We start from the raw sequence: 15,838 nt of genomic DNA on the forward strand, positions 1-15,838 counted from the left end.
GAGAGAGAGAGAGAGAGAGAGAGAGAGAGAGAGAGAGAGAGAGAGAGGAGAGAATAGGCTTTCATGTTTCCATGGTAGCTAGTTTTACTTCATTTATTCAAGGTAAAATCTTTTGATTCTGTAAAAGAGAAGAGATAAGACAGTGAGATCTTAGGAGGTTGTTGGAGGATCATCTAGGATTAGATTGAAAGAAATCTTAGGACTGTCTTGACTTTCCTTCCCATAAATTAGGTCCTTTATGGTATTAGTCACCTGGGGCTGCAGGACAAAGTGGCTTATATAATGAAGTCCATTTTTCCCCCAGAGGCTGAAAATGTCTAAAATGAAGTATCAGGCTGGCTTTGTTTACTGCAGGGACTCTTCCTGGCGCTTTGCTGTGTCCTCTGATGTAGGAGAGGGGTAGAGTTGCTCTCTTTTTATAAGGCCACAGTACAGTTGGGATGGATCCCACCCATATGACATCACTGAGCTTTAATTACCTGCTAAACACCATATCTCCCCAATAGTCATGCTTGGAGCCTAGGGTTCTGAGTATGAATTTGCCCAGGACATAGAGTAGGACACAATATATGCAGGATACAGTAGACCAGGCTTCTGTTAATAGCATATTCTGAATTCTGGCTGATTTTTTGAGATAAATCTGAATTTGATTTCTTTTGAGAATGGGTTCACTGGCTTTTGTTTCCTATCACTATTTTCAAATTTTATTTATTTTTAGTCATATTTGTGTGTGTGTGTGTGTGTGTGTGTGTGTGTGTGTGTTGTGCACATACATGCTCATGAACAAGTTCTTGTAGAGGACTCATCAGATCCCTCTGGAGCTGAAGTTATGTGTAGATGTGAGCCACCTTAGGTGCGTGCTGGAACTTGAACTTGGGTCCTCTGCAAGAACAGACTGTGCTCTTAAATGCTGAGCCATCTTTTCTGCCCTATAATATCATTTTTAGTTTTTAAAAAAAATAGTTCATGGATTGAAATTCATGGTCCATAGATATGAGATCTGGCTACTCTTCCAGAAGACATGGGTTCAATTCCTAGCATCCACATGGCAGTTCACAATTGTCTTGACTCTAATTCTAGGAGATCCGATACCTTCTTCATATGATATGTAATAGTATGCAATGATAAATGCTAATTGAACACTGTGTATAGTTCTTGATTGACAAAATGTCAGAGACTGCTAAGTCATATGAGAAAAAATGATAATAAAAAAATGTGATATACCAAATAAGCATTTCTTGCCAGTTTAGTTGCATGTGTCTTTGTTACATACAGAAATATCATAAGGCACTCATAAATATGTATGTTATTCATTCATAAAAATTTGAGACAGGAATTAAGCATCCTGTACCAGTGGACCTTATGATGGAGCAGGAGCAAGTTACAAGTGACCATTCTTCTGTTGGGTCATCTCTCCGTTGGGCAGATTGAAGACGTATGTGACAGATATGGAGGTCCCTTACTGGTCCAACCTGTGATGCATCCTAATAAGGATGACCTCGGCCTTCATCCAATTGCTGCCATAAATTCTACAAAACTCTAAAGCAGGTCAGCACAGCGATACTCCACCTTTGCAGCCCCTCTGCCTCTCATAAGTTCGTTTCCACCTGTCTTATGTCTTGCTTAGTTTTCTATTGCTGTGATAATAACATGACCAAGGTAACTTATAAAAGAAAGTATTTAATTTGGGGCACATAGTTCCAGAAGGTTAGAGTACATGACCATCATGGCAGGGAATATGCCAACAGGCAGGCAAACATGGTGCTGCAGCAGGCAGGGCTCATATCTTGATCCACAAACAGACAGAGAAAGTTAAACTAGGAATGTCATGAGTTTTTGAACCCTCAAAGCCTGCCACCAATGACACACCTTCTCCAACAAGGCCACACCTCTTAAGCCTTCCCAAACAGTTCCATCAGCTAAGGATCAAGGACCCATATACGTGACCCTATGGAGGCCATTCTCATTCTAACTACCACACCTTAATAAATATTTGTTCCCTCTGCTAGCTCCTTGTCAATGATTCCTTAATAGTTTTGAGAGACAGACAATGAACTTGGGAGTTATTGCCTGGGGTGGTTTTGGTGAGCACTGACCTTCTGGCACCAAAATCCAAGAACACCCAGGAGAGTTGCCTATACTGCTTTAACACTTATCTGTTGGTTACTCCAGGTGATACCTGTCTAAGATAGCTCTTCTTTCTAATTTCTGAAATTCAAGTTTAATCATTACTAATATTCAGTAGTATGACCTTGACCTTCATCCAGTTCCTTCCATAAATACCATAAAAGCTCTAGCATAAATGATTGTGTGTAAGGTAAATATCTGAACAACATACTGTGCCATCATTTGATAGACAATTCTTTTCTATGGGCAGAAAGTTTTAATGACCACATCTTTACCTTAGAACTCTGTTTCCTGTGGATATCATTGCACTGGCAAACATCACACCTGGAGTAAAAGACCTAGGTCTGCTACAAAGGCTAACTTTAGTAATGAGTTTTGGTGTTGATTGGCAGAATAATGAAATAAGAGATACTTCATTTAAAACACTTGAGGAAAACATTATAGTTAAACAGTGGTTATTTCTTCAACTAATCTATACAGTTTCTCAGTAAACACCAAATGAGCTCTAAACACTAGTTTGAAGCCTAACTCTTTAAGAAAAATGCTTGAACTGATGGGGATTTCCTTAGATAATTGATTTAACGGCTCATCTCACCAGAATTGGACACCATATATTACAAGAAATCCTGGACCTCAGAGCTGACTATTATTGAAAACTGTCTTTTAGGAAGGGACCATACTGTCTCCTGATTGATCTATGTCAGAACTATGTTGTATTTGTCTCAGACTTCCCTACAGTTGCTGTTTTTAAAGTCTTGACTATAACATCCTAGTGGTTATGAATTGTTTTTTGTTTGTGTTTCCTTAATAACTGATGATAATTGGCATCTTTCATTGTGCTCTTTGGTTTTTCAAAAGACTTTTTTTTAGCAAATTGTCTTGGGGTTTCTAATTGTTGTAATGAAACACCGTGACCAAAGCAAAACTGGGTAGGAGAGAGGAGCCACAGGGGCAGCCTGGGCCAAGAGATTCACCAAGAGGGTAAAGAGTAGATCACAAATGCCAGGTAACTCAAAGGGCTGGATTATATAAGAAAGAGCCCCTGGGGGGAGGACAGCTCAGGCTCTTGCCTAGGGAAGTTTATTGTAGAAGGTGGAGTATGCTAGCTATACTCTGTACCAGGTAGGAACTGAGTTATACACGGAGAACCTGCAGCCAGGTTCATTTAGATATGTTAATGGGCACCTCACTTAACAATTTGTTTCAGGTTTAAGTCCCAACTTAACTCCTTTGGAACCATAAGCTAAAATAAACTCTTTCCTCCTTTATTTTGTCTTTTTATTTTTGGGTATTTTATCACACAAATGAAAAAAAAACTAATAAATACCAGGAGACAGAGAACAAAGGAATGAACTAGGGCTTAGCTACAACTTCTTCTAGATAGCTGCAAGCTAGGCCACAACACCTAAAGGCCCCATACCTTTCACATAGTACCACAAGTTGTAGTTGGAGAAGAAAACTGAGCCTATGGGGAGGTAATTTCAGATTAAATCCATAACATCCTGAATCTCAGCATTTTGAATAATATTGTAGCTTTGGGATCTTTTGGACAATGATAGACTGGTTATGAGATGAACATGAACCCTTTGAGGACCAGGGATAGAACAGTTCAAAGCAGTGGTTCTCAATCTATGGGTTGTGACCGCTTTGGGGTAACATGTGAGATGTCCTGTATATAGGATCCTTACATTATAATTTATAACAGTATCAAATTGACAGTTATGAAGTAGCAATGAAACAATTTTATGGCTTGGGGTCGCCACAACTTGAAGAACTGTATTAAAGTGCCACAGCAATAAGAACATTGAGAACCATTGCTTTAGAGAGACATGTTTGGATATCAAGTTACAAGGGGTAGAGTTGTGATTTGTAATCTTCATTGCCAATTTGACTGAGAAATACTAGGAAGTCAGTAAAGCACGCCTCTGTGAGGATAATCCAAATAACTCTAGGGGGCTTTGTGGACATGGGTTATGCCATCTGATAGACCGAGGAAATACTTGTGTAGATATATGTCATTCTGTTGCTTGCTACCACAATATGAGTTGCTCTCCATGTCATCCCTATGACAATGGATGGAAACTCCTCAAGTTCCAAGATCAAGTAAGCAAGACCTGTTTTGACTTGTTTATATGTTATTCTATCACAATGATAAACCTAACATAGACACTAGTCTATTCTCAACTATTCTGGTGGCAATTTTGTCTTAAAGATTCCAACTTTTAATATTACAAAAGCAATTAAACTTCAACATAAATTTGGGAGGGGGACATTCTAAGAGAGAAGTAAAGAAGCCTGAACTCTTAGTGTGTGCAGCAATATTGAAAGATATTTATAGGGAAATGATAATTCAATTATGATGATTCTAGAAGATAAGAGTTATTTTATTCTCCTGAGTTCATTAATACTAATGAACACTGTAGTTGAAAGTTAATTATGAAATCTTAAAAGTTTCAGCTCTCTACATATTTTACTTTTTAAAATCGTTATTGTCCTAGAATCCTTCGTAGAGTTTCCAGGGCACTAACTAGAACAACAATAAAAAGTAGGTCATTTTTGTGGGAAGAGAAACATCGAGTTTCATGAGTCAAGAGGAAAAGAACTATGACTGCCCCAAATACACTCATGAGTGGTCCCTTCTGAGCCCTGATGCTGCTTAGCGGCCCTTCTGTAGGTCCAGAAGCCTTCTGGATTCTACTGCTGGGATTCAGCAAATAAGAACAAGGGATGCCTGGATACATTTGAATTGTAGATAAATGTAGCTGTTTAATGTAGGTATATCTCATATGTATATAGTATAAGTACATATGCTTATCTGAATTCATATTCAACTAGATGTCTTGTATTTTATCTGGCAATCTCATTCTGGCTCCCTTGGCATAATGAGAGTACCAGCAGGTGACATAGGAAGTGGACCGAGAACAATTTTTCCATTATGTTCCTTCTGGCTGATTGCATCCCTTGGCAGAAGGTCATACTTGTCCATCAGTCCTTTGCCTTCATGTTGTGGTACCTTCTTTTTTCATGTGTTTCTTATGATCCAGGGGGAAATACATCTAACATGAATGCTCTGAGTCCTATCTTCTTGGTTCAGGGTAACATTAACTTTCTACTTTCTTACATTTCCTACACCAATTCTCTATCCCTATTACTAGTTAAATAGCTTAAGTAAGCATGCTATTTCCTATCTGCATGCTGAAGTAGATGATCTTGTAGAGACTCGCTTTCAGGGGTGTCTTTTGGGTGTTGACAACTTTTAATTTCTCACAGAATTGGAAATATTGAATCTTGGGCTCACATGAGCTACCATGCAATACCCTTCCTTCTCCAGTATCTATACCATTGGGTTTTTTTTTTTACCATACCCTTAACTTTCCAGAAGTTTTCAAGTACCGACCTTTCTCTGCTCCCTTTACACAATGTCTTATTTTCAGCTATTAAAAAACTAATGCAAAATTGGGACGTTATTCTTTTACTTAGCATGATATCAATGAGAGAATGTTTATAGCTAATGACACAAAAGCTTAGGAAATTCCAGAGGTGAGCTCTCAAGAAATTGGTTATGAAACCATACAGTGGTTATGATGATAATCATATATGTCAAATTTGCTAAGCAACACAGCCCATATAGTCAAACATTATTCTAGATGTTTCTGTGACTGTTTAAGATGAGACATTTTAAGCTTGTGGAGTTTGTGTGAAACAGATTGATCTTCAAAACATGAACTAGGCTCAGCTAGTGTGCTGGCTAGCTTCTGTCAACTTGACACAAGCTGGAGTCAACTGGAAAGAGCAAATCTCAGTCTTTCATCAGATTAGCCTGTGGGCATGTCTGTAGTGACATTTTTCTTGATTAAAAAAAGGCCCAACCCCCTGAGGATATTGTCATCTTTGTGCAGGTGGCCCTGAATTGTATAAGAAAAAAAGCTGATAAAGTCATTGGGAACCTTCATAGTCTTTCCTTCAGTTTCTACCTCTAGGTTCCTGCCCTGAGTTTCTGTCTTGGTTTCTCTTGATATGCACCATAAGCTTTGAACTCTTTCCTGCATAAGTTTGCTTTGTTCAGTGTTTTATCACACATCAGAAAGCAAATCAGGACAACCAGCTAGCTGGCAGCCTGAACAGAACAAGTAACAGATCTGGAAGCAAAAATTAATTCTTTTATAAATGGTCTTTGAACTTAAACTCCAATATGGATTCTTCCAGATCTCCAGCCCTCTAGACCACATGCTGATTTTGGATTTGCTAGTCTCAACGACTACTACAGTGACATGTTAGTTTGCATATTTTCTTCTTCCTGCAAGAGATAAAATCCTCCTGAGTTATACAATGTGTATACTTATGATCTCATGCCACAAGGAGTAAGGTATATGTCTACCTAGTGCATGGTCCAGGCTCTGCAATTTTCTTGCCTCCACCCTCAGATTGGCCGTATAATCATTGAGGATATTTCAGGCTTCACATCTAGACCCAAAATGTTTAGAGGAAAAAATGTGACTGTCTCTTCATGAGTTTGTTTCTTACATCTGGGAATTCTTTCTCAGGAGTCTCCCTCTCCCTAGTGTAATCTCTGCTTCATTCTCTCTGCTTTGATTGGCCTAAGAAGACTGGAGTCTTTGAACCTATGGCTAAGTTCAGCTTCCTCTGGATTCCATTGGGTTATCAACTAGGGAGACGCAGGAAAGAAAGGAGCAAGCAGATTTTGCAAAGGCAACCAGAAAAAGTCTCCTGAGGACACATCTAGATATTGACTTTTGCTTGGTCAACATCTAGGGTTGAGAGAAAGAGAGGCACCCAGAAGAAAAGAAAATCTGGGTATGGGCTTCTGAAAGAGTTTCAGAAAGTAAGATATACCCAAGTATAGACATGGGCACCTCAAAGTTTTTCACATTCTGTTTTAATGTAAGTGAAATTGAGTATTTATGGGATACAATTATTTTATTCTATATGCTTACAGTAGTGTATGAGTTTAATAAGAAATTTTACATTAATAATTAATGGGCTGAATTCATATAGGTACCTAATGTCTCTTTGTTGGAAATGTAAAAAATATGAATACATTATAATCAGAATCTCAGGTCCTATCACAAAAAATTCATCTAACTAAATTTAATGCTGTACCTTGAGCTACCAGTATAATTCAAGTTGTAATTGCAAAATAAGGAGAGATACAGGATGAAAGGCAGTAAAAGTTTGTTTTTTCAGTACAGTATTCTTTAGATGGACTTGATTCACATTTTTATTAAAAACACATGTAAACTCACAAAAGGTCCAATTCAAGAAGTATTTCACAGGGCAGTTGATAAGATATCAACAATTAGAGAAAGGCTGTTTATATGAGTTAAGAGTTGCCTACATGAAAGCCCTTAGTCATTGCTTAAGGAAACAAAATACATATTTTGACAGTAGCTTTTGAAAAATTGAAGTTCACTGTACAAAGAAGTGTTTCTAAAGTAGCACCAAAAACTATACAGAATCTGGAGGTGTTTTTCTGATTAAGCCAGATGAAGAAAAGAACATTGGGAAACCATAGAGTGTTTCTGGCAGGCACCTCTTCCTCGTAAGTAGTTTAAAGTCTGATAGAGTATACAAAGGGATCTTTTGTAGCACAGGTGAATGATGCTCTTTGGGAAGTGTTATAGTTTAGGAGAATGTCAGGAAAATGTGAAGGATCAGGAAGTAGATGTAGGAAGGAGTAGATGAATTTTCTGTGGTAGACATGCAGTTTTCAGTTCAAAGAAAGTGAGGGCTAAGTTTACGAAAAGCCAGTGAGAGTCATTAGAGATGATGCTGTGTAGACAAAGGGGGTGGGGTTGGACCTTCTGGGGTTGCTCAAGCCTTTGGCTAAAGAATGAGTCTAACTTCTCCCAAAGGAAAGTATGGCTGACTATGGGATATATAGTCTCCAAGAAAGTGGAGGTCCTACAAGGTGGCCTTCTGAGAGTCAGACAAGCATGGGGATGGGAAAACATGACAAAATGAGCTTAAGAACCCATTACTAAGTCTCTTTACATATGTTTGCATGAAGATTTGTATACTGCATCCATTCTGTGTTAGAAGAAGTTCCAAGCAGGTGGGAACATTTTCTAGCTGTATTCTCCAGAACACTTGTGCAGGTACTTCAAAACTATGTGGTAAACAAGTAAAAGAGAGATTTCTGAGGTAGACTGAGATGGACGAGGTAAAGGAAGTCTTCTTAAGATCTTAGAATAACTGAACAGTTTTTATGTGTTAGGAGTTCATGTCTTACAGCTTCCTGCATGGAAATTAAGTTGATAGTTACATTTAGAAAATGCCTATTTCCTGAAGAACAGACATACTTAGAAGGTATATTTACTACTTCCTGCATTAGAGAGGAGATTGCTATAATACAAAATGTCTATGGGATCCAAGAGTCAAAAGCATTCTATTTGGGGACTTCACTAGACTACATACAGTATATATGTTTGCTGTGAAACATGAACCATCACCTGTGATGTGTTCCAGCTAAATATTTAACTTGAACACATAAGCTGTTACTTCTATTTTAGTTTGTTGGAGATACAAAAGATAGAAAAAGCAAACATGAATGATACCACATAAAAATAACCAGATAAATATAGAAGATGGGACATTCTGTAAAACAGTTGGCCCAGCGTATTTAACAAATTGGTGAGATTTAAAGATTAAAAAAGGAGGGTGATTCTGGCACATTGAAGAAAAGGGGGCTAGATTGGATGACTGTTCTGATTAAACAATTTCCAGAAGCATTTTGTAACATTCAGAGGCACTGGGCTATTGACTGAGCATGAGAAAACAAAAATTTATTTTTGTGGAAGCTGTGGATCATTTAGCAAATAAATCAGTATGTATAAGTTAAACATTTTTGTTAAAAGCTTCACATATGTTTATAACTGTATAAAGATATCTGAAGCAATAAACTCTTCATAGAAATCAGGCCTAGTTTGTGTGAATGCTCATTTTGTTTTTCTATTTTTGTCTATCCATGTACTAACACTGCATTTATATTTGTTTGGAATACTAAAACACCTTTCTTTACTTGAATGATTAAAATGAATAATAACTGAAGGTGACACTTAAGAAGATACTTCTGTTCTTAATGCCACCAAACAATGAAATAACACCCTGCTTTTTGTGGGGCAGCTGTAAGATACTGCACAGTGAGGTATTTTAAACAGCAGGCCCACTATTCTGGAGGCTGGAGTTGAGGGGTGTGTGTGGTCTGTGGGGGTTATGAGGGAATCTAAGCTACACCTCAGTCTGGCTTCTAGTTGCTCCTTGGCCTCACCCTCAGGTCTGTCTCCATCTTTACACAGGTAACACATCTGGGTTTCAGTTCTGCTGTTCATTAAAGATCTCAGTGATGCTGGGTTAGAGGATCTCTTATTTCAATGTCATTTTTTCTAATTAGCCCACTATATATATTCACTGCCGTAGATTGGTAGGATATCTTTGAATCTAGTCTCAAATACTCATAGGCTAAAACCATACCTGTCTTTTCTATAAACATCCCTCTACTTCTGATGAACTTAATACCGAGGGATTTGTTGCTTTGCTTTGTTTTTGTTTTGTTTTGTTTTGTTTTGTTTTTTTAAGCTCATCTGTCACTAGGGGAAATTTTTTGTAGAATTAGTATTGATCCTATAAACAGTCTATGCTTATAATATAAGACCCAGACTGTATTAAGTATCAAAACATGTATTTTTTTTTTCTTTCTAGACCAAGCAATTCAATAAAATGCTAACTTTTAACTCTATGTTCTGGTTAAAGTTTAAGTCTGGCTCCCTCTACTGGATGAAATGATAGCTTCCCTCCCAATTCTAAACTGGAGCCCAAAGAGCATCCACAACCCAGATAGGAATTCACAGATGGGGTTTTCCATCATTCATCCATTTGATTCCACTTCATTGACCAGCTTGTGACTCATAATGGTGGGAAACTTACTTCATGAACTACTAATCTCTTACACGCGCCACCATCTACCTGAAGCAGTGCCAACATTTAGCTCAGACCTTAAGGTAAATAAATACCTGTGTGTATGACCTTGACATCCAACCTTCCCTTCAGTGTGACAGAGGCTGCTGATCTGAATAGAGGCTTTCTGAACAGGAAGAAATCTCGAGAGATTTTTTCTAGGCTAACTCCATTTTCCTAACAAGGAAGCACAGATGTAAAGAGAGGCAACTTCCTCCAATTGTGCGACCTCAAGATTTTCAGCTTGCGTGTATCACAAATGTAAGACGTGCTTCTCAAACATTTAATAGAGACTAATTAGTGAATCCGTTCAAGTTATCATAATGTTTTGACTGCCTATCCTATGTAAGACTCTCAGAGACATGCAAAGGCTTGTGAGAGGATATCTTTGCACCTCAAAGAGCTTATTAAGTAAATTGCATAAATGATGATTTTAGGTTAAACGTACTGCTAGGTCTACAACTTCAAATGACCAATTACATGATATTTTTCATGTTACTAGGTACTAAGTCTTGTCATATAATTAATAATTTATTTGCATAATCTACTTCATTAGATCTTAACTCTAGTACAACAGGCTTTGGATTTTGACCACCTTTTTCTACCTAGAAATTGATGGCTTTGAATAGGTGTAGTACAATCATCTACATGCTGGAGTTGGGGAACAGGTCAAAAATTTTATCTCGTTAACATGGAAAATGCCTTAGGACTGTCCTGGTGAATGTCCTGGTGACTGTCCTTTTGAATGGAGCCATCATAATCTTCCTAAGTTCACTTGTTCTCCGGAAAAACATATCTGAAAATCTAGTTGTATTTATTGGTCTACTTTTCCCAGCCTTAATCCATCTTATGATGCTAAGAATCTAGTCAGGCGTTTTGCAGTCAGAGTATTAATTTCATCTGCCTGCCACAATGACAAAATTCTTATACACTTGTATGCATATATGGACCTTCATGGAGAATTACCTAGTAAGTAGAGAGACGAAGCTCAGAAGCAATTCTGACTTTCTCGTTTGGACCACTCTGCTGATGACTTACTGTGTTGCTCAAAGAAACTCATATAGCGGTAGAGCATTTTAGGGATTGTCCAGTCTTGGGCTCCATCCAGCACTTCCACTCGGCAGCCTTGTTATCTCAGACGGTAACTTGATTTCATTGTGCTGCTGATGGACTTGATTTCATAGGCCTGCTGAGGTTCTTGTGATGAATAAAGAATGAGTATGCATGAGACCATGAACAGGTCTTGGTACAGAGTTGGCAAGTTCATGAATATTATCACTTAATTTGTATGTGTAAATTTAATAAATTCATGCATGGATTCTAAGGAAGGATTTAAAAGTTGACTTCCGAAACAAGAGCCCGCTAGGTAAATGTCATTGCCTACTGGCTTTGGATCTAGATGAGAGGGAAGGTATTCACCGGGGAGACTGTGCTGTGGTAACCATAGGCACCAGGAGGGGAAATCTTAGCTCTAAACTAATGAGCTAAATGTCAAGCTCTTGCTGTCCCTATACCTTCTGCTTAGGAGATACTAAAGTATTATGGAAATAAATTCAAGTCCATCATGGGAGGGAAAAATAAAGCACCCTGGTGTCAAATGTCATAGAAGATGTATTTGGGTATCCCCAGGCTCCCATAATACATTCCTCCAGTGACACTTTTAGAAGTCACAGGTTTCTCTATTTCAAACTTATTTGTAATTCTTGGATTTTAGCATCAAAGACGAGAGTGGCTTTGACAAAAAGACTCCGTTCTTTCCATTCACCACGTAAGCACAGCTGCATCTCTCTGCTCAGCACCTAGCTCACGACTGTGTGATGTGAAATGCTTCCAGGAGCCGCCAAGCACCCTGTAGTTCAGCTGTACTTCATTTTCATCAGGGTGGATGTAAATGTAATTATTGCAAAGGACGAGAGCTTTTATAAGCATTATGCTTTTAAAACTCAGATGAGACTTAATCAACAGTTTCTCATTTTACATCATCGATGCCTTATTTTTCCACACAGCCCAGAAGTCAAGCTGAGTTTGAATTAAAATCTATTTGCTAGGGTGCTTCTGAAAGATAAAAACTGCTAATTGGTTTGCAGCTTCTTCAAAGGCCGCCCAACAGGTTGAGTTTTAGATGTCTAATTAGGTGTGGTCTGGAATAGTGTCTATCCAATTACTGAGAAACCCAGGCCTTTGATGAGCTGTTTTCTGTTCGTTCCTTTGATCTCACTAGAGAAGATCACCAGTGCTTGACATAAGAACCTTGTCACTATTAATAGGAGATCTTACCCCATGTCACCATTGCTGCCACTCCATTTAGCATTAATGAAGCTGGTGACGTAGGTGCCATAGCTCTTTTGCTGTGCACCAGCAATGAATAAGCCCATCAGATGAAGAGGTGCTGGCTTCCTGGACTACTGTGAGTTCTCGATGTCTACAGAGAATGTTAAAGATAAATGCACATGGTCCTGAGGGCAAAGAGCAAGTGACATATATAGTCAAGAATATCTGTTAAAAACTCAGCAAGAAATGTGAGAATCTATAGTATCCAAAGGAAGAACAGGCTCTCCTTTCCCATAGCCAGCTCAGTGAGGCAGAAATCTCTACAAATGAGAATAGAAAGGAATTTTCTCAACCTGAAAAGAGGCACTATGCAAAGGCTAGCTAGCTAATCACACCACTAGCTAGATAATCACATCGCTAGCTGGCTAACCTCATTACTGATGAAGCAATCAAGTATGGTCAAGAATTCCAACCCTTGATTCCCTATCTGACACCGTGCTAAAGATTCTGTCTAGGACATTAAGCAAGAAAAAGAATTAGAAAGGAAGAAAATCTCTATTCACAAATAGCATGTGCTTATAGATAGAAAAATTTTGAGAATCTATCAAAAGCTATTGGGACTAAAAGTCAATTTTCAGAACACAAACCATATTTAAAAATTTTTTATTATGTGTGTTTTTATGCGTTGCATTGATATGTGTATGTGAGTGCCCCTGCAGGCTTGTGGAGATTGGAGGACAACTTTCTGAATTGAGTCCTTTTCTTCCACCATGGAACTCAGGAGCTCAAACCCAGGTCATTGCCTTACATAGCAAATACCTTTATCCCCTGAGCCATTTCGCTGGCTCTCAGCTTTACATATATAGAAGCACAATGAGCAACCTGAAAATGAACTCAAGAAAACAACTCCACTCATGATTGTATCAAAAGATTAAATATTTAGGGAAGAAATGGACCAAAAAATTGTAGACTTTCTGTCCTAAGAACTCTAAGTGGAAACCCATCCCATGCTTGCAGAGCAGATGATGTGAACCATTGTGAAAAGGCAGTGTCCTCGGAACTAACCTACAGAGTCAACACCATTAGCATCAGAGTCACAGAAAACATCTTTGCAGGAAACCAAGTGGAGTTTCAAGGGACCAAAAATAGCCCAAGAAATTCTGGCAAAGGATAAAGCAAGAAGATTTGTACTTACTGCTTTAAAATTTACTACTCATTGGTGAATATGAAAACTCTATGACCCTGATACATACACACCACATACACCACACCCACACATACACACACACCACATGCACACACACATATACTTACACCACACACATACACATGTAATAGACATACACATGCCACATTTGCACACACACATACACACCATACATGAATATACAAACATATATATGCAATACTAGGCACATTACACACACACACACACACACACACACACACACACACACACACACACACTGGATATAAAATTCAGAGTCCAAAAATGGATGCATATGTGTGGGGCTGTAGAAATCCTGGTGTGTTTGGCCATGCCCCCAGAACAGGTAGAGGGTGTGAAACAGATCTCTGCCTCCTCCATAGCCCCTCCTTTTTCCCCACTCCCCAATATAATGGAGCCCCTCCTGGTATTTTGTGGGAGAGCATTCACATCAAGATACAACTATCATGGTCAATGAAATCTCCATGTCTTCAATTCTACGTGTTTCCTGGAACTCTGGACTCTCTTTGTGTAAGTGGGAAAGCCTTCCCCGCCCTCCCCGAGCTCCCTGCTGCAGCCATCTGCGGGGCACTCTCCCTGCTCCAGGGGTCCGCGGGGCTCTCTCCCTGCACTCCCCTGCAGCAGCGGTCCCTGCACCTTCGCGGGCTGCCCCGGGACTCAGCTTCGGCTGCCAGGCCCACTGGGTCCCCGCTCTCTCTGTCCCAGCCATCCACGGGGCTCCCTCTCTCCTCTGCAACCACGGTTCCGGGACTGCTCGGCCACGGGCGCTGGCGAGGTCGAACCGTCAGCTGGGCGCCCATGCCCACGCCTGCACCCCGCGAGAGTTTTGAACCACACATATGTCTCTGGCCAACTGATTTATGACAGGTGTGCCCTGACCATTCATTGAGGGTAGATTGGCCTTCTTAGCAAATGGTGCTGGCATCTAACTGTGTAGCCTCATGTCAAAATGTAAATTTGGGCGTTATTTCAACTTACATATAAAATCCAGCTCAAAACAAGTAAAACACATAGGTATAAGATCTAAAAGCATGGGAGGAACCTTTAGAAGAAAACATAGGGGCAAATTTTATAATCTTCCTATTCATGACATCAAAACCATGAATAACAAAAATCTGAACAGATAAATTGGGCTTTTGTCTTGCTCTCTTTCAAATCATGGTCACTTTTCTTTAATTGATATTACATATGTAAATGTGTGTATATTTCATTATATAAATATAGCCCACTTAGTCTGTATAATGTTACTTTTTCCTATGTATTTTCAGATTGACCATTGGTTATTGGAAACTAACTGGTGTGCTCTTCCCCAAAGAAACTATTTCTCCCACTCTCAGCATTCTTTAGTTACCTGTAGCTCTCTGTGTAGGGTTGAGGCCTTGTGAGCCTTCCCCCATCCACAGACTTTCTTCTTAAGGTTATGTAATGTCATAAGATTTACTTCGGAGAGTTGCACACATTTGGGCATATATTAAAGACTGAGGTGTAGCATGAATTTACATGAGAGAATTGTCCTGGCTCATTTACAGAACATGATATCTGTGTCTCATACAGGATACATGCCTCTCTCCGAGCAGGGAGCATGTAGTGAATCAAAAATATTCATTCACTTTCTGGCAGCAAAGGACAGAGTGAGGGGATAGTTACAAGATACACCCTCCAAGGCCACGCCCAAATGACCTACTTCTTCCAACTAGAGCCATCTCTGGGAGCTTCTGCCACCTTCCAGTAATACCATGAGCAGGCAATCAAGCCTTTAGCTCAGGACCTTAGAGGGTGAGTTTATGACACTCCAGTAATGCAGCTTTCAAACAAAAGAAAGGCCACTGGAAGAGAAATGGGAAATACAGAAATAAAATGTATTCAGTAAAACAGCACCTGGGAAGATGCTGGTCCCTGCATTGCTGAGTAGCAGTGATGGAAGGATGCCATGGGTGGCTCATGACAGAATTGATGTGCTGAATTCACACAGAAAATGATAAATATACCTCTAGAAGTTTCTCCTTAATATTTTAGAGTAGAAAAAAATTCAAAGCTAGAGGCCATAAAGCATTGCATTCTTTCTGAAAAAAAAAATCCATACAATATACTCTGACCACGCTTTTCCCTCTCCCGTGGTCTCCCAGATCCTCCCACCTCCCCACCCACCCACTTTAATATCCTTTCTTTCTTTCCTTAAGAGTGCACATTCTACTTAAAATCCATTGTGTTCTTGTAGGTTTGCCAGCATAAAGTAAT

The sequence above is a fragment of the Grammomys surdaster genome, unplaced genomic scaffold (genome assembly GCF_004785775.1).
Source record: "Grammomys surdaster isolate TR1022 unplaced genomic scaffold, NIH_TR_1.0 141, whole genome shotgun sequence".
In the NCBI taxonomy this organism is placed as follows: domain Eukaryota; kingdom Metazoa; phylum Chordata; class Mammalia; order Rodentia; family Muridae; genus Grammomys; species Grammomys surdaster.